Source organism: Stegodyphus dumicola, chromosome 10 (assembly GCF_044657685.1).
Source record: "Stegodyphus dumicola isolate Sdum_Otavi_A_Nest chromosome 10, ASM4465768v1".
Classification (NCBI taxonomy): domain Eukaryota; kingdom Metazoa; phylum Arthropoda; class Arachnida; order Araneae; family Eresidae; genus Stegodyphus; species Stegodyphus dumicola.
The window spans coordinates 64,916,960-64,939,066 of NC_140777.1; the positions used below are offsets into that span (position 1 = coordinate 64,916,960).

Here is a 22,107-nt window from a genome sequence, read left to right on the forward strand (position 1 = left end):
TACTGAAATATGCTCTCCATTGTCCTCGAAAAAAGAAAAATTAAAGTTCCAGGTAATTTTGCAATGAAGGACACATATATCTTATTTGAAGGGCAAGAGGAAAAGAAAAAGATATTTTCGGATGGGAATATGTAGCATTTTAAACACCGTGTTTGTAAATGTCATCATATAGTAGCAACACTTGAGTCATATGTAATTATACACATATATGAGAGAGACGACGATGACGAAAAATTAAATGGCAAAACATGGCCGAAAACACTTTCCTGGCCGGTGCAAACAACACAAAACACAAGAAAGATCGGACACCAGTTACGCTTAGCACAAGAGAAATTAAAAAGTAGGAACAAAATTAGACACTTATGGACCTCAAAAAAGGTGTTCGAAATTACGACCTGCACCCTGTTACGGGTATCCCATCTCTCGTACATCCAACATGAGATGCTCTGGAAAATACCGTGCATCCCCAGGACTTTACCAGCACCTGCCACAATATGTGCCACAAGTTCCTGTTGGACTTCTAACTGGGGTTTCGTGCATTTATGTGTTGAAGTACCCCGAGACGAACTGATAATGCAAGTTAGTTCTCGTGATCTTGCTGAACAATGCACTGGACTATCTCTACCAAACCCATGTTTAGGATACGTTCCGAAGGAACTTTCGAATACTTTCTTTGATGGCGATCCCCTGCTTTTGTTCTTATTTCTTGGTTTCCGCTGCGCTAAGGAAAATAAAAAAATATCTTTACAATGTTCGTACCATATTTTTCTTGTGTTGTCTTTCGTGACTATGGGCCAGGAAAGCGTTTCCGACAATGCATTGCAATAAACGATTATATATATATATATATATAAACAATATATATACACGATATATATATATATATATAATCTTATAAACATATGTTACCGTGAAAGACCGAAATTGGAGAATATCGACATTCACCGGAGAATGTCAACATTCACCAAATACGTCGGTGAAAGATTAAATATTGCATTACATTCTTCTACATTCGGACCCTCACCGGTGTACTTCGATAATCACAGATATGCTCTGGTGTAGATTGAAAAGAGCGGAGTATATGTACACATTGTTATTGCAAAAGGAAGTGTTCCACAAATAAATGCAGTTGTAAAAGCAAGGGCCTCTTGTGCAATTTAAAGTGTTATATATATTATATATATATATATATATATATGTATATAATCGTATAAAAATATGTTACCTCGAAAGACCGAAATTAAAGAATGTCGACTTTCACCGGAGAATGTTAACATTCACCAAATACGTCGGTGAAAGATCGAATATTGCATTACATTCTTCTACATTCGGACCCTCACCGGTGTATGTCGACAACCACAGATATGCTCTGGTGTAGATTGAAAAGAGAGGAGTATATGTACACACTGTTATTGCAAAAGGAAGTGTTCCGCAAATAAATGCAGTTGTAAAAGCAAGGGCCTCTTGTGCAATTGAAAGTGTCATAACAGTTTAAGTTGTTGCAATAAATAAGATTTGAATCACGTAATTTAGTAAACATAGCTTGAGTAAGCTCCCTGTTCCGAGTCAGGATAGTTCATGTTTCCAAAGCAAGTAAAGAGGAATACAAGTCCTGATAGTGGCGCTAGACGAAGAAGAATAACCATGGCCGAGTTTCAAGAAGAACCTGTGGTGCCTGCAGAAGCGACTCAGAATCCAGAAATGCCAGCTGCCGCCCTGGAAGGATTTGGGTACATCGTACAGACCATGCGCGCATCGATGAAACCAGAAGCAACATTTAATGGAAACTCACCGGTAACCAGTTTTTTGGAAAAATTGGATGACCACTTCATGCTGTATCCAGTCCATGAGTTCCATAAAGTCACCTTAGCTACCAGCCCTTTGAGGGGCCAAGCGCTTAATTGGTTCAAATGTATAGGCAGAAGCCTCTTGGGTCAAGCGGGAAGTCCCACCTATACTTACGAAAATTTTAAGACTGCCTTAGTAAAACCCTTCCCTGTCGTAAGACATCGTGCAAGTTTAGAAACGGAACTCTTCAGCATATACCAGCAACGAATCGAAAATCTTTCCACCTTTATTTTAAGAAAAATTCACGTCTTTAAACTCTTGTATGGAAACCGTCCGGATCCTGAGATAATTCAAGTGATTTTGCCGAGTTTAGTTCCCCAAGTACAAGACTTTATTTAATTAAGGAATCCGACTACACTGGAAAAGTTATTTGAGCTAACAATCCAGTTTGAAAATAGAAGAACGGCGGACATCGAATGAAGACGCCAGTTTGAGCAACGAAGCCAATTTGGTGCGCCAAGACCACAGCAAAGGCAAGAACACGGCTACGGAAGCAAATCGAATCAGAGGGCAAGGACCAAAAAGTATCCAAAAACAACCGGCGAACGTCGACAGTTCAATAGTAAGCCAGAAAAAAAGTCTGAAGGCCAGCGGAAAAACAAGGAAGGCATGGAAAGGAAGAAAGAAAATTAAACTAAAACGGATTTCTGCTGACGGGAGGGTGCGGAAATCCGAAGGCCAAGAAAAGCCCTCTTTCTTCAAGTTAAATACAGTTATTGTGAAAAATTTGACTCTTCCAAAGATTGAAGTTAGAGTTTTATAAAAGATTTTGCAGCTATTGCTGAACCATTGTTAAAATTAAAAATGAAAAAGGCAATTTTCTCGTCCACGGCCGAAGCCAATAGTGCTTTCGAGAAATTAAAGCAAGCATTAACGCAAGCCCCTGTTTTGAAATTTCCTGAAAACGATGAGAATTTAGAAATTTCAGTGGATGCTTCGGATTATGCGCTAGGAGCGGTACTTTCGCAAAATCAGCAGCCCGTGGCATTTTTTAGTAGAACTTTAAATCAAACACAAAAAAATTATTCCGCGACTGAGAGAGAGGCACTTGCAGTTCTGTTAGCAGTGCAAAAGTTCCGAGTCTATTTTAGAAAGGTCCAATAACAGTGTATTCTGATCATGCGGCGGAAACTAGATTGTACTCAGGGAAAAACTTATCCACAAGGTTAATAAAATGGGCACTAAAGTTACAAGAGTATAATCTGGTAATTAAGCACACGCCCCGGAAAGGAAAATATCGTAGCAGATGCCCTATCCAGAATAAAAATAGATGAAGAAGTTAATACTGTAAAGGTGGCAATGCTCACAGCATGTAAGTTACATTCCCGAGAAACTGTGATAACCGAACTGAGTAAGGATCCTGAATTTAAAAATATTTATGATTATTTAAAGGATCCTGAAAATTTTAGCCACCAATATATTGTCGCGATAAGAAATAGGACGGCCCATTACGAACTAATAGATGGTCTATTATTTTATACAAAAACTACGAATTCCAACAACGAATTTCGACCTGTTATCCCAGCTAGTCTTAGATTAAATGTACTGCAGGAGTTACACGACTCCGCTTTAGCTTCTCATGCTGGTATTCGAAAAACCATCCAACGCGTACGCGAAGCAGTTTATTTTCCTGAGCTGCAAAAGTTAACAAGGGCGTATGTCCAGTCCTGCCCAACATGTCAAGCACTTAATTATATTAATTTCCGCCCGGCCGGGTTTCTAAATAGTATTAAATCGGAATTTCCAAATGAAATAATTGGCATCGATTTATTGGGCCCTTTCCCAAAAAGTCAGTTAAATAAAAGTGGCTATCACCTTGTTATGGTTGATTATTTTAGTAAGTGGATCGAAATTGTTTCCTTAAAACGAGCCTCCTCGAAATTAGTTACTGATTCTATTTTAAATAAATATATTTTAAAATACGGGGCGCCCCTAAAAGTAATATCGGATAATGGTCCTCAATTTGTAAGTAATATATTTGAAGACATGTGCCAAAAACTGGGCATACGTCATTTAAAAATGGTCCCGTATCGGCCGCAATCAAATATAGCGGAACGGGTCAATAGAAATATAATGAAAATTGTCCGTAGTTATGTTAAAAATTTTCATAAAAGCTGGGTTAACTATGTCAATGAATTAGGTTTCTCCCTTAGGACCGCAAAACATGATACGACGGGCAAAACTCCTGCTGAGTTATTTTTAGGCAGAAAGATTATAACGCCGTTAGATAAATTATTTTATGTTCAACAAAGAGCCCCAGAATTTAAAATGGGCAATATAGAAAAATAAATTAAAAAAGCAAGAAAGAACACTGAAGTAGCACAGAGAAAACAGAAGCTTTATTATTATATGAAACGACGGGGAGTAACTTATAAAGTAGGACATGAAGTGTTAAAAATTAAGCATTCACTTTCTTCAGCACCAGAAGATAAAACTGCTAAATTTTATCCACGATTTGAAGGACCATATGTCATAGAAAAAGTAACTCAGGCTTAGTGGTGTTAAAAGCCAGGAATGGTGAAACCTGCACCGCAAACGTAGACCAGATAAAACCATTTTATAATCGTAATAAAATGCCAATATTTCAAGATCTTTTGCAGGATCCGGCACGGCAGGCACAAGCTCCAGAGGTGGAACAACGACAATCCCAAGGGCAAGCCATTAGTAGACAGGAGCAATTGAAAAGAAAGTTCCCCCGTTGGAAAACTGAAGGTAACAAGAAAAAGAAGTCGTTCCACCGACCAGACAAGAGAGAGCACGACCACCCCCAGAATGAAGAAGGGAGAAGTACGACTAATGCAAAGAAAGCCAGGAGAAATGACAGCAACTATAACACGGCTCCAAAACAGAAGATCTACCCATCGGATAGGAGTCTACGCAGCAAATGTCGACGAATTGATGAAGGAAGACCAGCTGCAGATGCAAAGACGCAAGAAAAATTTGAACAGCCAGCAACGAGATCCAGGCAACAACGAGAGACAGTTGTCCCGGTTCCGCCAAGACCAGCTGCCATCAAACGGCCGTGACCACAGGCAGATGCTAAAGGAAGGGACCGAAGGGCGAACCCGCACAAGAAGGAAGATCAACCAGACCGTAGTCTTCGCTACCTTCCAGGACTGGGCAGAAAAAAGGATGTCTGAATATCACAAAGATAAGTAAAACTTTATGTTACTTTGAAACCGTAAGTTAATTTTTCAATCTTACTGCAAGTGGCAGAATTCAAGAATTTTTACCTCATGTGAGGCCTACCTTTATCGCCAAAAAGGCGAGAAAGGAGTTGTTACCTATTTTGGTATTGTTTTTCAGTTACTCGCGAGTAAAACTAAAATTAATGTATAATAGGAATGTGTAAATACTTGAATATTGAAAAAGCATTGATAATCTTTGAGAAAGGTACCTTAAGAAAATTGTAAAAATTATTGTATAAAATTTTATTTAAAAGATTCTGGCAAGAAAGAAGTTTTAATCTGAAAGACTTTTGAAATGTAGAATTTCAATGCAGAAGAATTGGCACTTGCTTGGAAAAGAATAGAAGTTAACAATGTACTACTAATGTATGTTTTAAAATGCGTAAAATTAACGGCATGTTAATATGTCCTTATATACAATCTGAACTGTTATCTTAAAAGTTAAGAAATATTGTGATATGTTAAAAGTAAAAATATTAGAGTAATGCCAAAAATTTTAACTTATTCGTGTGACTGTAAAAAGAGCAAATTATTGTGAATATGTGATAAAGGTTGAATGAATGTAGTTAGGCTCTCTGACGCTACACTTCAGAGTTAGCCACTTTTCAGAATAGTACCTCAGGGTTTAGAGATGAATATAAGGTGTGTTCTGAGGTCTTGTTGTGTTGAATTTTAACACGTTAGTGTTTTGATTGCAGGCGGTAGTGTTGAACACTTGTACATAGACACGCTCGTGTTTGGTGTTTTTCTTTACAACACAAGTCAGAGAGCACGGGGAGATAATTAAATAACGTCATGAATGAAATAAGAATTTTAAAGGAGAAATATAAATATTCATGTTACTTGCCATTTGATTGTGTAACATTTCATTAAACTAGTTTTCCTTCCATAAGGAACCAGATTTCAACTAAGAAACTCCTGTTTATAGATGCAGTACAGATGAAAATACTTGTCCATAGAGATGATAATGTAAAAACGACTTTTTAATATCTAGTTTCTAGAGAGAAATGTTTGAAAAAGATTGGCCTCGCGTTAGATTCTAGAGCTAAAAGTTTTCAACAAGGTCGTTTTAGACCTCAGTTTCAAACTAATTAACTCTGGCGGATAGTATGTAAGGATCCTAAGTTTTACTAACGTTTTTGATGTCATTTAAAACGCTTAATTACAGGGCCGTAGTATAATACACAACCCCCCCCCCAAACCCAGAAGTATAGCGATATACAATAGTGACGTGATCGAAGATTCTTTGGAAATAATCGTTGTCATCGAATGACATGCATATTCTATTTAAGTAATCGTAGTCATCGGCTTTAATATTCTTTGCAAATGATCTTTGTCATCAAATAATCATTGTAAAGAATCATTCTCATCGGATAATCATTGAAAATAATCCTTGTCGTTACATAAAGGGGCATAGTAGCTGATGTATAAAGAATTTTACTCAAATTCTAATCAAAAGAATCGCATATGTATGCAATTTATCATATGATCATTATTTACAGCAATGATTCTTATATGTTTTCGACCTACGGCTCCTAATGACGCCGCGGAAAACTTGCGCAACAGTGACAAAAAGAATATTTAAAAGTACAATAAAAGCTTGAAAGCTAGGGAAAATGTGTGAATTTATTTTCCTTTTATTTAAATGAAGCTTAATGTTTTTAAAGGAAATTGAATATTGTAAACAGGAGTCAGCAGTTTAAATATATGTGGGATTTTGCCTCTTTGTTTTTTTTTTTTTTTTCTTCGTAACATCATATCCTCCGGAACGGGAAGGGGGGGAGATTTGAGTTTAGAAGGAGGTACCCTCGGATTTCAAAAATTCTTGGTAAAACTTTTCGACTATTGTTATCTTCCTACGACTATCACTCGAGATGTTATATAAAATTTCGGAAAGCGCTGGAGATCAAATTGCTTTATTTAGAAAAATGATGGCTCTTCTCACTCTCAAATCGTATTGTTTAAGAGAAATTTTTAATTTAAAAAAATATGAAATAAATAGTATTGCCAAACTCGAAACTTATTGTTATTATTTACGGTTATATTCTGAGTTGAAGAAAGCACGTGATTCCATATAACGTCACTGTATGTCGAAAAATATTTCGTTAATTTCAGTATTTTAAATGAATAGCTGCTTTTGGCAACTTTTATGTTTCACCTTTAGATACGTGACACGATATGCTATCGCTACGTTAATTCTTTTATTGAGATTTTGCAAATTTGTTATATTAAAATAAATTTAAATCATAACTTCAAATGTATGACCCCAAGTGTCAAAGTTCTTTGTTTCCTGACTTGGCAAGAAAAATTTATTTACGAATAGCTGGTTGCTTGGAAAGAATGAATACATTTTCTTCATAATGAAATGTTTCTATGCATTTTATGCTATTCTAATTTTATTTATAAAAATTTAATTTCTTTTATTGTATAGTTCCTTTCTGAGTAGAAGTTTAAACTTCTGTAGGTATTTAACATATTTTAGATGAATGTTACTTTACTACAGTTACATAATTTTTTTTTCAATTTACTAAAATGTCTGAACGCAAGAAGACAGCACAAATGTTACAGCGAGCTACATAAAAAATGAAGTAAAAAGCACTAGGAGACTCAGCAGGCAAGTAGAAGAGAACTTGCATGCTTCAAAAATGAATGAAGATACAACTAGAAACTCAGCAGGCAAGCATAGTGACAAGAAAGGTTACGCATTCAAGAAACTGAAGAAGAAACGAATAGGAGTTCCAGCAGACAAGCAACAACTCAAGAAACTTCGCTGGCTCAAACTGTATCAGAAACTAGTAGCAGACGCAAAAGACCTTCAGAAAACCAAGAATCACTGCGTGCTCCGGAAAGGTAAGCAGAAGCGAAACGGAGGCCCATTAGGAAAGCGGAACGTCAAAAGAATATGCGCGATGACGGGAAGAAGTCGCAAGTAAACGAAGGATGCAAGACTGTCCGCGTCATCGTCAGATTCGACAGGAAATACCAGAACAGCTCAAGAAGCTGCATAAACAACTCAAGACGCTGCAGATTACGGACAATTTCGGTTCGAAGAGGCAGAGCTCATACGAGGAAACAAGCTTCGCATGAACACATCACGACATACACGTAGTACTCTTCACAATGCAGGAAGTTTACTTTGAGCAACACACTGTATACGTAGAGCTCGTAGACATATATAGTAAAGATTATGCTTTGTCAACAGCCCCCTAGTAAAATGTATGAAGTTTATATTGACATCTCACAATACCTGAAAGAAATTTTTCTATTTACTTCTTCATTTACTATTTTCTTAAATTTCTTATCAGTAATCCTGTCTATATATTATAGATATCAAAATCAGAAAAAAATTAATTAATTATCTTTAAATGTATCTAAGTGATGAATACTTTGCCCCTGTTCGTACCGAAACAACACGATGTAATTGTAGATACCTAGAAAGTAAAATGTATTCAGCAGGCTGTACAGCAAGCGACAACTATAAATGGTGATAACACAAGAATGTTATATAATGTTATATACTGGCAGAATTTTAAAAAAAGAACATATACATCACTGTTTTAAAAATACGAATTTTGCATCAAATTGCAAAACAAATATCTTAAAAGCTGCCTTTCCATGCATAAGAGTTCAGGATTCGGAAAATTATATTTTCGTAAACGGTTTAGCAAAAATAACAAAAATTATTGCCTTGAGAAATGGATAATCTTGGTATGAATACGAATTACGCCAAGACTACTCGTCAATGGTTGTTTTGATCACGCTTTAATGTATATATATAACCCTTAAAAAACGTAAAGTGAGTGAATCTACTATTCGAGTGTGTCTTTATATCTTGAGTATTTAAGAAATAAGAATTGCATTTATCTATCTCGAAAGAGCTAACGCTATTGCCCGAATAACAACGTTTATTTAACACTTGATATAACCAACTTCATATATATCTTGAAATAAAACATAAATTTCCTAATCAGATACTACCAATTGCAGAAAAAATACAAAAATAATGGAATTTCTAATAACACTACAAGTAACATACCGAGGAATAAATTGCGCTGCAAAACTGATGCAATCTACAATATGTAAACCACAAAATTTATGTACCGCTATAGAAATGCAATAGAATGAGAAATGAAACTGTGATGAGATTTATAATGAAAAATTTACCATAAACTATTAGTATATGATATAAGTAAATATATACTTTTAATACTATTCATTTAAATATGTTCAAACGTTCATAATATTCATTACTTACAAACGCTTCTTCATCCATCGAAGCATAGCACAAGCCATTCTCAATTCTGTGCTGGTGCACGTCAATAAAATAAGGATAAATCCAAATTTTTACAAAAAATCAATCGCCTTGACTCGTTTCTCAGAAAACGTATGTCTACAAATGCAGTATTAATATATCACATCAATATAATTCGGGATCATAAAATCTCCAAACAACGCATTAAACGCAAAAAATCGCATTAAGGCAGAATGAAGAATTTTCACTCTTACAATGACTTTTACAACAATATATAATAGAATCGAATTTCTAAACTAAGTGTTCATTGTTACACCATATTTCATTCTTGGGGAACCTTTCATGGTTGTTCAGTAATTCTAACTGTTAACTGGTATAAAAAGAATTATGATTTCATATATATGCACAGACTTATATATGTATTATATTAACACGTATCTGTAGTAACATACATCATCTTATATTATATGTATTCGCATAATTCTAAATTAATTATACTAGTCAACATAATTTGTATATTGATAGCAGCACAGTTTTAAAATTATTTATTACTATCTGCTTGCTAACGATTATATAATTAAGTACAGTGGTTCCTCGACAAACGAGTTTAATATGTTTCGTAACCTTGCTCGTATCTCAAAGCAATTTTCCGCATTGAAAGTAATCGAAATGCCATTAATCCGTTCCAGCTCCCAAAACACGACCTCAGCTGTTTTTTTAAGTGTTTTTGAATAAGAAAAATGTAGTTTCTTATTCAAAAACAAGAAGAAACCTTTATTTATAAATAACAAATACATATTCTATAAAAACATAATTAAAAGAAAAAGTGCCTACGGAAGCGCTTAATTTTTGTCACTGGTCTTCGCTCTTTTTGTCATGATCTGCTCATTTTCACCCGCAGATCGTTTAAAAAAACTGTCCAAGGAGGTTTGTTTCTTCCTACCTGTCAAGGTATTGCGTAATCGAGTTAGGCAAGTTTCGTTGAACAACTCCGATTTAGGACTAGTTGCAACTTTTTCGCGGTAATTTTTATCCACGAACTCTACAACTTTATCCCATATTCTCAAGATCTGTTTTATATCTCTTGCAGGGATAACCTCCTCCATCTCTGGCTCCTCTTCAAAACTAATTTTTCGTTGAACCACCGTATGCTGCTGCAAATGCAGATCGTGTAACTCCTCGGTTGTCAGCTCCTGAGACTGTTCCTCTACGAGTTCGTTCACATCTCTCTCCTCCACCTCCAGACTCATGGATTTTCCCAGAGAAACAAGCTCCTCTACCACTGACACTTTGGGTTCCAATCCTTCGAATTCTCTTTCAGCTACAGCCTCAGGCCACAGCTTCTTCCATGCAGACGTTGTAACACCCAGCCAGGCCTGAACAATAATTCTTAGGCACATCACGATGTTAAAGTGGTTTTTCCAGAACTCTCGAATGGTAAGGTTTGTGTTCTCTGTCACCTCAAAGCAGCGGCGAAAAATGTGCTTGGTGTACAAATTCTTAAAATTAGAAATCTCCTGCTGATCCATGGGCTGCAGGATAGGAGTGGTGTTGGGTGGTAGGTAGGCAAATTTTATATACTTGAACTCTTCGAGTAAATCATCTTCGAGATTTGATGGGTGAGTAGGGGCATTGTCGAGGCCAACACCAGAACAGAACACCAGAATTATCCACTCCACAAAGAAGTTCATTCTGTCCCACGCCTTCGGATTTGCCCTCCACATATCTTCTTAAAATTATAACTGGCAGGTTTTCTTTTAAAATATTATATGACTTAAAGCCTCTGAGGTTTTCCGAATGGTATACTAACGGGGGCTTGATTTTACAGTCGCCATTCGCATTGACGCAAATTGCTAGATTTAATCTATCCTTAATGGGTTTGTGACCTGGCATCTTCTCCTCTGCCGTTATGTAAGTTCTATTCGGCATCCTTTTCCAGAAATGCCCTGTCTCGTCACAGTTGAGGACTTGCTGGGGGGATGTATCCTTTGGCTACTATCTGTTCGGAAAACATTTTGATGTAAACATCAGCTGCCTTTACATCCGGATTTGCTGCCTCACCATGCCTGACGACGGAGTGAAGGTCGGTCCTTTCCCTAAAGTTGTCAAACCAGCCCCGACTGGCTTTAAACGGGTCTTCCGATTCCACGTTTGTAGAAGTGTGTGGGATCTTCTTTAGAAAATAACCGTAAATCGCTCGTAAATAACTCGTAATAGTGCCTTCTCACAAAAGATGCTTTGTGTTAAGGTTCCTCCTTGAAGCTGCTTCTCTCTCACTCACACCATCAGTAGTTTCTCCATGTCTTGACGGAGAGAGGTCGGAGCTTAAAAATTATTGTAACGCCCTTAGTTGGCGTTATACTTTAGAACTCCTTTTTTTAATGTGACAATCATTATAAGCCATGTAGATTTTTCCTTGTGGCTTCATTTGTTTTCTCTTCCAAAATTTCGAACGTCCAACAGTTTTGTCAGTTTCGGGCTTTTGGTATGGAGAGTGAGAAAATGAGATAAGACCAGAATGAACTTCAGTTCTGAACTCTGCAGTTCAGCATAGAGTAAGGAGTATTGACAGATTTATGTTCCCTCTTTACGTGCGCTTTTCATCGTATTTTCTTCATCATTCTCAGCACTTTAAAGTGATAACTACTAGCAGTGTTCCTTTATATTTCGTATATTTTTGGAATTATATTTTTTACTCGTACTTTTCGAAAAACTCCAGAATTGTTTAGTGTTTTTTCGGGACAAATAAATTCTAACAAACTACCAGCTCTTCCGCATGCTTTACGAACCTTTATGCCAGGAACAATTTTGGGTGTTAGAAGTAGGACAGAATGCTAGTGACAAGAACAATTGAGGAGCATCTGAGGCAGCTTGTGACAGTCTTTGCTGCGTTCCAGGAAGATATAAAAGGAGAGGTTGATTCCTTTACAGAAGAGATAAATGCGTCCAATAAAAGAGGGAAAGGGGAAATAATACCAGTTCAAGGAAAGATGGAATCTATCCAAAATTGATACTTAAGCCTGTCAACAAGAAATAAAAGACAACAGTAGAAGATTTTCGAGGATTTTGAAAGCAGAAATAACATGGTCGAAAGGAGAGTTAGAGAAACTGGAGAACTTGTTTCTGCTGTCAAACAGCAAATCAAAGAAAGAGTTAATGCTGTCAAACTACAAATCAAAGGAAGAGTTTCTGATGTCGAACAACAAATCGATGACAAAGTCTCTGCTGTTGTCGCCAAAGAATCTGACAGCTTTAACACATTCATAATGACAACTGGAGACGATTCTGATACCTTTAAATAGGTACCTATGTTTTCCGACCCATTTTGTCATGCTTTCCACGTGTGATGGAAAAAACATGTGACATATGTACAAGGCTCAGTTCTGTATAGCTCCAAATGGAAATGGGTAGGATTCCGAAGACAAACCTGTAATTTCGCAGCTTCTCTGAGAATAGAAGAAGACGATATCGGTCCCACTCTTCTAGAAACCCAGAGGCTAGATTTTGATGCTGTACCCGGTACGCGAAAGCTCTACTAAGAAGTGTTTAAAAGACTACAGAAGGCTGCAGTTAATATCTCGACAGCAGAAGCTCAACAAAATAATCCAGAAGCTCGCCATTGTTATGGAAATGCTCTCCCATCTCTCCTTTTTTGACTGCTCAACAGAAATACGTGAAGTACAATCCATGAAATACTTCCTCGGTGGCATACGGGAACCTGAGGTATAGAAACAATTGCGAATAGTGGATCTCAAGGATTTAAAAAATGCCTAGAGTGTACGCCATGAAAAACATGGCAGTCCTTTCAGAAACTTGCACACACCATTGCCCAATCGGAACTACTCCAACCCAGAAGCTAGTGGACAAGTGACAGCTCGTCCAGGCAGTCTACCCACTTAAGTAAGTGTCTTAAGGCGGAACAGACGTCAGACGAAAGCGACCTTAGTATGCTAGAACTGCAGTGGTGATGAACACTTACGAAAGAACTGCAGAACACATTAGGACACAGAAGATAATGCTGCTAATCAGCAAGAAGTCACGAAAACAAATCGTGGATGTTGAGCGGAATTTGCCAGAGATTGCCAGATATTGAGAAGTCCCACATAAAATCCTTTCAGATTTCGGTTATGGTTGGTGGCAATAATGGACTTCTCAATCATGAGGCATAAAAATAGAGTTCCCTTAGTATAACAATCGATACATGAGTAATTTACCATCATCCAAAACCTCAAGTCGAGATGATAGAACCAGCATGAACAGAACTTTTCCTTCCAGGATTATAGCTGAAAACAGAAATTTCCGGTAAGGCATTATGAAATATGCTAAGAACGTTAAGAGCACGAAATGAGTACTAATAATATGTTCTTTCGTTGAATTATCAAGGCCGTCATTCCTGTGACGGTTGAAACGTAAGTGCCAAAGCTAAAGTCATTGGGGAATGAGAAGTGGTTGCATCACGTTCTCCATTGAACTACGTTAAGGGGTCTCGTACACCTTAAAACCCTCAAAATCTCTGAATATGATCCTGTTGTAAGAATTGGGATAGCATATTTATTTTTAAAGCTATTACTTCCAGTTTTTTACAGCTGACTACATAGCACAGCTGAATTAGTAAGCAAATAGTTTGTGTTGCCACAAATGTTTTTATAATTTAATCTTCTTTGTGAGGTAATTTTTTATATGTTCACGTAATACTCCCACTTTGCGTGCACAATTTAAAACATTCTGTTATATATTTTAACTTCATAGTTAATATACAGATTGTATAGCATCTAAAGACTACTGTGAACCAAAAATCTTAAGAAATTTATACAATGCATTTTAATAAAAAATTTTTAATATTTCCATGCGTAAAATTTTTGACTATTAAAATATTCAATATATTTTTTGGTTCAGTTAGATGATAATACTCATATAAAGAAGTCCATTAAATTTAAAGTGTGTACCAAGAACCGTTTTTAAAACATCATGCGCGCAACAGTGAAAATTTATGTTTTGAGATAATCAAGTTTTAATGTAAATATTTTTTTTAAATACTTCTCTTGTTATAAAATATATAAAATGCTTATTTTGTGAGAGATATTGTAATATTATATAATTTCCAATAGTTGGTATAAGCATAATTAATGTAAAATAAGCTGCCATCATCAAAGTATAACATATCAACTAAAAATGATTTGAAACTTCTACGCTATCAATAATACAACTAAATTTTTCTTACAAACTGGAACTTACTTATAGGCAAATGTTTCAGGTAAAGTTCTCTGTAATGTATTATTGTATATCAAACATATAAATCATTTAATAGTTCTTCCACAGAGTAACTTTAGCATACTCTAAATGCTATGTATACAACTGGGAAAAAATGCATTTTAAGAAAATCGAGTTTTGATGCAAATATTTCAGTATACAACTTTCTAATAATAAATTGCATAGTATATTTATTTTCAAAATGATATATTTAAAATGTATAAATCCTAATAAATTGCATAAGCTTTTGTCAATATGAAACACATTAAAATTACCATACTATATAAAATACCATGACAGAATGATAGCCGTGTATTAAAATACGTGTAGCATATTTGAACAAATAATTTATTTTTACATAACCACATCAGTTAAGTACTTTCAAGCATTTAAGCATATGATATATATCATATTATGCAACATTATTTAAACATAGGTGGGAAAAAAACCTTTAAGACTTATTTGAAATTGTATGCTAAACTGCTACATTCATCGAAGTATAACATATCGACTAAGAATGATAAAACTAAAACTTCCTTACAAATAAGAATTTACTTATAGACAAATGTCTTAGCCAAATGTCTTAGCTCAAGTTCTCTGTAATATATTACTGTATATCAAACATATAAAACATTTAATAGTTCTTCCACAATGTAACTTTAGCATACTTTAAATGCTATGTATACAACTGCGAAAAACCGTATTTTAAGAAATTTGAGTTTTAATGCCAATACTTCAGTATATAACTTTCTAATAATAAAGTGCATAGTATATTTATTTTCAAAATACATTTAAAAAGTATAAATCCTAATAAATTGCAGAAGCTTTTGTTAGTATGAAACACGTTAAATTTACTTTGCTATATACATTACCATGACAGAGTGATAGCCGTATATTAAAATACATGTAGCATATTTGCACAAAAATTTATTTTTACATAACCACTTTAGTTAAATAAACTCAAGCATTTAAGCATATGATATGTATTATATTGTATAATATACATATTATTTAACATGTGTGAAAAAATCTTTTACGACTTACTTCAAATTGTATGCTAAACTGCTAAAATTTTATTTACAAATTAAAACGCACCAGCACAATAAACATCCCCATCATTTTTATGGAGGCCTGCACTTCTGACATTTTTTGCTGCCTTTCAAGTTTACGCTGTTGTTTTGTTTCTGACAAGCCTTTCTTTTCTGCGTTATCTATTCTCTTGTTATCGATTTGTAAAAATCCTTCAATAGAAAAGTTACTTCTAAAAAGCTGTAGCTCATTCATTACAGAATGTCTACCAACAGACCTTTCGTTAAAAGCAATCACTGCTTCATTTCCAGCAATTTGAACTATCCTACTACCAGCACGACATGTCTTTGTACAAAATTTCGAAATTCAGGAATTAAATGATTCATTATTATTTTGTGTTTTGCCGCCAAGGCAACGTCTCAATAACGAAGGTTGTGACAAATCTATAAAAACTGGCTTTATTGCCTCCATTACAGCGACTGGTTCAGAATTTATATGCTTATAATCAGCTTTATTTTGCTTAGCTATATTGTATTTGCACCATGTGGTTTCATTTGTAGGACAAACGTCATGAATCGGCTTTTCATCACTCGATATTTTCTGGTAGTAAATTGCCCAAATGGCTTTTCTGATATCACTAACAGACTCATTATATTCTCTAATCGCATTACCATAATACGAAGTTATTTCATTTATTAACTTATCTGTTAGTCTCCCTTTCCCAGACAGATTTTACCGTCATTTAATTTTACTTTTTTTCTTTCAAGTTTTAATTTGCGTAGCCATATTCCCATTCGTTTTTGAATATGTCCAACACACTCAAATTTTTCTATATTTAATGAACCATATGGTTTGGCGTCAGTTATACCTGCAAATGGTTTTGCATCACCTATGTAAGGATCTTAAGTTTTACTAACGTTTATTTTATTTTAAATCTTTACTATCACTTCTTATTTTCTACTTCCGGCCAGAATTAAAAGCGTTAACTTATTTATGCAAAATTTGTGTAGCGAACGCCGTTACTTAAGATGTGGCTTTTTGCCAAGCGAGAGAGAGGAAGGAGTTAGTCGAAGCAGGCCGCTTACCTTAGAAGTTTTACTCAGTTGCTGGTTGCCTTCCAGGCCAGAGGTTTAATCCTCGTGATAATTTTTAAACATATATGTAGTGTTAACAGTTCTCTGTACTACATACGGCTTCCTGTTAATATAAGGCCAATCTTCCACGTTTATTATTCCAAAGTTAAGTTAGAGTTTAGTTAAATATTTTTATATTCTTACGTTTAGACCACAAGTAGTGGGTCTTTGTATTCCGAAGTACGGAAATTATTGTAAAGAGAGAAAAATAAAGTGTTTTGTATACCTTTCTTGTGTATCCTGTCTACTTCCCACAGTTATTGAACATAGCTTTAGTAAGCTCTCTGTTCCGAGTCAGGTCCTTGCATATACCCGAAGAAAGTAAGACGGAACATTGAACCTGAGAGTGGCGCCCAACGAAGAAGAATAACCATGGCCGAGTTTCAAGAAGAACCTGTGCTGCCTGCAGAAGCGGCTCAGAATCCACAAATGCCAGCTGCCGCCCTGGAAAGATTTGGTTACATCGTCCAGACCATGTGCGCTTCGATGAAACGAGAAGCAACATTTAATGGAAACTCACCGGTAACCAGTTTTTTGGAAAAATTGGATGACCACTTCATGCTCTACCCCGTGCACGAATTTCAAAAAGTTACCTTAGCTACCAGCGCTTTGAGGGGCCAAGCGCTTAATTGGTTCAAATGTATAGGCAGAAGTCTCTTGGGTCAAGCAGGAAGTCCCACCTATACTTACGAGAATTTCAAGACTGCCCTAGTAAAAGCCTTCCCTGTCGTAAGGGATCGTGCGAAACTAGAAACGGAACTTTTCAGCATATATCAGCAAAGAATCGAAAATCTCTCAAGCTGTATTTTAAGAAAAATTCACGTCTTCAAAATCTTGTTAGGAAACCGTCCGGATCCTGAGATAATTCAAGTGATTTTGCCGAGGTTACTGCCTCAAGTGCAAGACTTTATTGAATTAAGAAATCCGACTACACTGGAAAAGTTATTTTATGCTAGCAATCCAGTTTGAAAGTAGAAGAACGGCGGACATTGAAAGAAGACGCCATTATCAACAGCGAAACCAATTTGGTGCGCCAAGACTACAGCAAACTGAAGCACACGGCTACGGAAGCAAAGCGAATCAGTGGGCAAGGAAACCCGAGTATTCAAAAACAGCCGGCGAACGTCCACAGTTCAATAGCAATCCAGGAAAAAAGTCTCAAGGCCAGTGGAAAAAGAAGAAAAGCACGGAAATGAAAAATAATTTAAACTAAAACGAATTTCTGCTGACGGGAGGGTGCGGAAATCCGAAGGCCACGAAAACCCCTCTTCCTTCAAGTTAAATACAGTAATGGTGAAAAATTTGACTCTTCCGAAGATTGAAGTGTTGGTGAATAATATCCCAGCCACCGCACTCCTGGATACAGGCGCGCAGTGTTCCTGTGTGGCAGAAGATTTTTTTAGGAAGTATTTTCGTAAATATCGTATATATAATTCGGATAATACGACAGTGTTAGCTGCGCAAGGAGAAAGATGTAAGTGTATAGGTAAATTACCGCTGTATGTCCGTATCAAGGACGAACAAGTAAAGGTTATGTTTTTCATAGTAAAGAATCTGCAAGCACATATTATCTTAGGAATAGATTTTCTTTCAGAGGCACAAGCAACGCCAGATTTTTAAGAAGCGTCCCTTAAGCTGACAATGAAACCAGTTCGTGAAGAAAAGGCTGAACCGCCGATATTAAACCTTGACCACCTGCCTAATGAAGAGCAACGAAGAATCCGACAAGTGGTAAGTGAATTTGCTTCGTTATTTAGTGATATTCCAGGATTTACTCAGGTTAGTAACCATAGTATTGACACCGGAGATTCAATGCCAGTTCGCCACAAAGCATACCGGTATGATAAGAATAAGGAAAAAATTATAGAATGGCATATCACCGATAAGCTACGTAAAAAGATCATAACGCACATCTCAAGTAGTTATGCTAGCCCGGTGGTTTTATGTAAGAAAAATAATGACTATCCATTGACACATCCAAAAAGGTGGAGATTCGCAATTGACTACCGTAAATTAAACTCCATAACTAAATATCCGGTATATCCGTTACCTATTATTGAAGAAATTCTAAGGAACATAACATCCACCAAATATATGACGACTTTAGACTTAACGACTGGTTATTTTCAAATAGGGGTTAGGCCTGAGGACGTGCCTAAGACTGCTTTTATAACCACGTCTGGCACTTATGCATTTCTGCGTATGCCATTTGGCCTTTCAGGGGCACCGGCAACATTTCAGCGATATATGGACATTGTGTTAAGGCCTGTTCATGGAAAGTCCACATTTATCTATTTAGAGGATATCATTATTACTAGTGATAATCTCGACCAACATGTACAGGATTTAAGACAGGTGTTTTCTTTATTAAATGAAGCCGGTCTAAAAGTTAATGTCGAAAAGTGCAAATTTGCAGCCCCTCAATTAAAATATTTAGGTTACAAAATATCTCAGAAAGGAATAGAGACAGACGAATCAAAAATAATCGCTGTACAAAAGTATCCGACTCCAAACACGGCGAAGAAGCTCTCTTCTTTTCTAGGACTTTGTTCATATTATAGGTCCTTTATAAAAGATTTTGCAGCTATTGCTGAACCATTGTTAAAATTAAAAAGGAAAAAGGCGAGATTCTAGTGGACGGCCGAAGCCAATAGTTCTTTCGAAAAATTAAAACAAGCATTAACGCAAGCCCCTCTGTTGAAATTTCCTGAAAAGGATGAGAATTTAGAAATTTCAGCGGATGCTTCGGATTATGCGGTAGGAGCGCTACTTTCGCAAAATCAGCAGCCCGTGGCATTTTTTAGCCGAACTTTAAATCAAACACAAAGAAATTATTCCGCGACCGAGAGAGAGGCACTTGCAGTTCTGTTAGTAGTGCAAAAGTTCCGAGTCTATTTTGGGAAGGCGCCAATAACAGTGTACACTGATCATGCGGCGGTAACTAGATTGTACTCAGGGAAAAACTTATCCCCAAGGTTAATAAGATGGGCACTCAAGCTACAAGAATATAATCTGGTAATCAAGCATACCCCCGGAAAGGAAAATATCGTAGCAGATGCCCTATCCAGAGTTAAAATAGATGAAGAAGGTAATACTGTAAAGGTGGCAATGCTCACAGCATGTAACTTACATTCCCGAGAAACTGTGATAACCGAACTGGGTAAGGATCCTGAATTTAAAAATATTTATGATTATTTAAAGGATCCTGAAAATTTTAGCCACCAAGATATTGTGGCGATAAGAAATAGGGCGGCCCATTACGAACTAATAGATGGTCTATTAATTTATACAAAAACTACGAATTCCAACAACGAATTTCGACCTGTTATCCCAGCTAGTCTTAGATTAAATATCCTGTAGGAGCTCCATGACAGCCCTTTAGCTTCTCATGCTGGTATTCGAAAACCTATCCAACGCGTACGCGAGGCAGTCTATTTTCCTGAACTGCAAAAGTTAACAAGGGCGTATGTCCAGTCCTGCTCAACATGTCAAGCAGTTAATTATATTAATTTCCGCCCGGCCGAGTTTCTAAATAGTATTAAATCCGAATTTCCAAATGAAATAATTGGCATCGATTTATTGGGCCCTTTCCCAAAAAGTCAGTTAAATAAAAGTCGCTATCTCCTTGTTATGGTTGATCATTTTAGTAAGTGGACCGAAATTGTTCCCTTAAAACGAGCCTCCGCGAAATTAGTTACTGATTCTATTTTAAATAAATATATTTTAAAATACGGAGCGCCCCTAAAAGTTATATCGGATAATGGTCCTCAATTTGTAAGTAATGTATTTGAAGACATGTGCCAAAAACTGGGCATACGTCATTTAAAAATGGTCCCGTATCGGCCGCAATCAAATATAGCGGAACGGGTGAATAGAAATATAGTGAAAATTATCCGTAGTTATGTTAACAATTTTCATAAAAGCTGGGATAACTATGTCAATGAATTTGCTTTCGCCCTTAGGACCGCAAAACATGATACAACGGGCAAAACTCCTGCTGAGTTATTTTTAGGCAGAAAGATTATAACGCCGTTAGATAAATTATTTTATGTGCAACAAAGAGCCCCAGAATTTAAAATGGGTGATATAGAAAAACTAATTAAAGAAGCAAAAAAGAATACTGAAGTAGCACAGAGAAAACAAAAGCTGTATTATGACTTGAAACGACGGGGAGTAACTTATAAAGTAGGGGATGAAGTGTTAAAAATTAAGCATTCACTTTCTTCAGCACCAGAAGATAAAAGTGCCAAATTTTTTCCACGATTTGAAGGACCATATGTCATAGAAAAAATAACTCACGCTGTAGTAGTGTTAAAAGCCAGGAATGGTGAAACCTGCTCCGCAAACATTGATCAAATCAAACCCTACTATGATCGTAATAAAATGCAAATATTTACAGATCTTTTGCAGGATCCGGCACGGCAGACACGGCGGGCACAAGCTCCAGAGGTGGAACAACGACAAGTACAAGGGCAAGCCATTAAGAGGCAGGAGCAAGTGAAAGGAAAGTTTTCCCGCGGGAAAATTAAAGGTAACAAGAAAAACCGTCCAGAAAAGAGAGCTCACGAACACCCCCAGAATGAAGAAGGGAGAAGGACGACGTATGCAAAGAGAGCCAGGAGAAATGACGGCAACTATAATCCGGCTCTAAAACGGAAGATCTACTCATCCGACAGGACTCTCCGCAGCAAATGTCGCCGAACTGCGGAAGGGCCACCAGCGGGGGAGGAAAAGTTACAAGGAAAATTTGAACGGCCAGCAACGAGGTCCAAGCAGGAACGCGAAAGGATTCTCCCGGTTCCGCCAAGACCAGCTGCCATCAAACGGCCAAGACCACAGGCAGCGGCGAAAAAGAAGGTATTCAAGGGTGACCGAACTGGAGAAAAAAGAAAGCTTCTAGAGGAAGGCCCTGAAGGGCGAGCCCGCACAAGAAGGAGGATAAAACAAACGAGAATATGCGCTACCTTCCAGGACTGGGCTCAGAAAAGAATGTCCGAATATAACAAAGATAAGTAAAATTTTATGTTACTTTGCAAACGTAAGTTAATCTTTCATTCTTACTGCAAGTGGCAGATTTCAAGAAGTTTTACGTCATGCGAGGTCTACCTTTATCGCCAAAAAGGCGAGAAATGAGTTGTTACCGATTTTGGTATTATGTTTTTCAATTACTCGCGCGTAAAACAAAAGTTGATGTATAATAGGAATATGTAAAGACTTAAGTATTGTAAAAGTTATTGTATAAATTTTATTCAAAACATTCTGGCAAGAAAGAAGTTTTAGTCTGAAAGACTTTTTGAAATGTAGTATTTCAATGTAGAAGAATTAGCACTTGATTTGAAAAGAATAGAAGTTAACAATGTACTACTAATGTATGTTTTCAAATGCGTAAAATTAACGGCATGTTAAT

General features: G+C 36.5%; 1 protein-coding gene across 11 annotated transcripts in view; it reads right to left on the reverse strand.

Moving 5' to 3' along the window:
* LOC146994994 (uncharacterized) overlaps positions 1 to 22,107 on the reverse strand; it is a 183,782-nt gene that overhangs the window by 11,682 nt on the left and 149,993 nt on the right. The window lies entirely within an intron of this gene.